This window comes from Salvia hispanica, chromosome 2 (genome assembly GCF_023119035.1).
Source record: "Salvia hispanica cultivar TCC Black 2014 chromosome 2, UniMelb_Shisp_WGS_1.0, whole genome shotgun sequence".
NCBI lineage: Eukaryota > Viridiplantae > Streptophyta > Magnoliopsida > Lamiales > Lamiaceae > Salvia > Salvia hispanica.
The window spans coordinates 37,144,576-37,146,767 of record NC_062966.1 but is presented as its reverse complement, the minus strand read 5'-3'; the positions used below and the strand labels follow the sequence as shown (position 1 = coordinate 37,146,767).

Genomic DNA, 2,192 nt, shown 5'->3' with positions numbered 1-2,192 from the left:
TGCATTATATTTAAATTGTTTGTGTATCTATTTATTTTACAGTGAATAAATGTTACCCAATACGTACCTCACTACCAACTATGAGGTAACCATCATCGTAAAAAAGAACAAGAGATATAGTAGAAAGCAATTCCAAAAATATTTCTCTAACTATATAAGGTGTGACAAAAGAAGATGGAGAAGAATAGTTGGGGCAAAAACTTAAGGAAATGAATGATTTTAACCTTATCGTTTGTGACCCACAAAATGAGTGAAATTGACAAATGACAAGACAATATTAGGTGCACTTTTTAATACTATGATTTTTATTGAAAGTGTTTTAATACGTGTTTAAGGCACGCGTCGATATTTTATGAATTCACAATACTTTAATTATCATCAACCACGTTTCTTCACATTTTTGGAAAAAATAAGAGCTATTTTATTTGAGAGGATTATCCATAAACAAAAGAAAGGGAATAACTAGCTAGCTCAAATGGGTGGTTAAATATTACTCGTACTAGTAATTAATTATAATGTTATGATAGATAAAGTTGGACGTTTTTGAAGATTCTGTGTAAAACGAATTTCATATAGGTGATAATGTGAAGAAATTGAGTGTTCTAAATGCTAGTAGTATGATTAAAATTACAGTCATATTTTCAGAAAAAAATATAGATTCAAATAATTTCAACCAATATTGCATCAATGCAAATGTAAATTATTCATCCGTCTGATAAAAGGAGTCGCCTAAGTACTGAAAATTAGCAATTCCTCTCGTGTTTAAAGAAATGAATTAGGAATTATATAAGAAAGGATATTATAAATTGCTGTGTATAAATTTTGAAGAGTTTTTTTGTAGTATTTAGAAGAGTTTTTCCGAAATGATACTTATTAATCTCAGTTCAAGTATTTAGATGAAATCTAATAGAAATCATTTCAAGATTGTGATGATGTGAAAATTGAGAATAATTTTGAAAATAATATCTTTTGAAGTAGGAGTGGAATGAGCACTAAGTAAGAGGAATATGGAATAATCGGCATTTTCTCTAATATTAAAGAGTCAACTAATTCACATTTGACATTTTCAACAATTTATTGAGATAGTGCAGTTGCAAGTCGATACCTTTTTTTAAGAATTCATTTTTTTATATGTATATATTTTTTTTAGTGGTTGAGGGTGCAATAATATTTCATAATGAAATTCTGCAGGAAAAATAATTACACTTCAGTTGCAAAGAAAATAAGGAAAACTAGAAATAGGAAATTTTAAATATGATCTTAAAACGAAAAACATTACTACTAAAATGTAAAATATATTACTAATATTTACAAATTGATAATTATTTAGATATTCTTGAATAGTAAATTTAGAAAACGTAATTCGAGGGTCGGACGTGGTAAAAAAATTACTCTTGATATTGAAAGGCAGAAGCGAGACGTTGTTGCCAATAGATGAAGGACGAAACTAAAGTGAACCATACTACCATAGATTAAAGAGTTGGAACGAAGTTACCGTATCATCACATGTGATTTGTGACGACTCATGAGCCAACGAGGAACCCCACCTAAATCCACCTATGCTCTTAGAATAGTGAGACAGATTGAAAGTTGAAACAATATTTGAAACAGGTATAGGTTAAGCATATTAATAAGGCATGGTTAAACAAATGATCAACTATGTTAAACAACTTGATTTTCCTCTAATAATCAAACAAATAAGATGTATTAAATATTAAGTTTACGATTTGAACATCACGTCGATATGTCCGAGTGGTTAAGGAGACAGACTCGAAATCTGTTGGGCTTTGCCTGCGCAGGTTCGAATCCTGCTGTCGACGAATTTTTTTTTTTTAAGAATTATATCAAATTATAATTTATTAATAATTTTTATAGAATCACATGCTTCAACTTTGTAAGAAAATGAGGAGGAAGAGAGAGAATAATTTTGGGTAGCAATATGTTTTAGTACATGGTTTAATTTGGGCCTTCCCAATGGCACGACACATACAATTACTATTACTATTCCTCATTAAGGAAAAGATATATGAACACAAATTCATTATTAAGAGTATATGGAATTGTATTTGATTTATTACATACAGTATATTTTAAAAAGAGGTCTTGTGTAAGATCTCATGAATTTTGAACTTACATCAAGATGAGAAGCTTTTGTAGAGCTAGTGTGCATAATATAGCATGAGGCTATATAA

General features: G+C 29.2%; 1 non-coding gene across 1 annotated transcript; it reads left to right on the top strand.

Moving 5' to 3' along the window:
* The first annotated feature begins 1,738 nt into the window (after window positions 1–1,738).
* Window positions 1,739–1,820, top strand: TRNAS-CGA. Its single transcript has one exon. It is a non-coding gene; the product is annotated as a tRNA-Ser (tRNA).
* The last annotated feature ends 372 nt before the right edge of the window (window positions 1,821–2,192 follow it).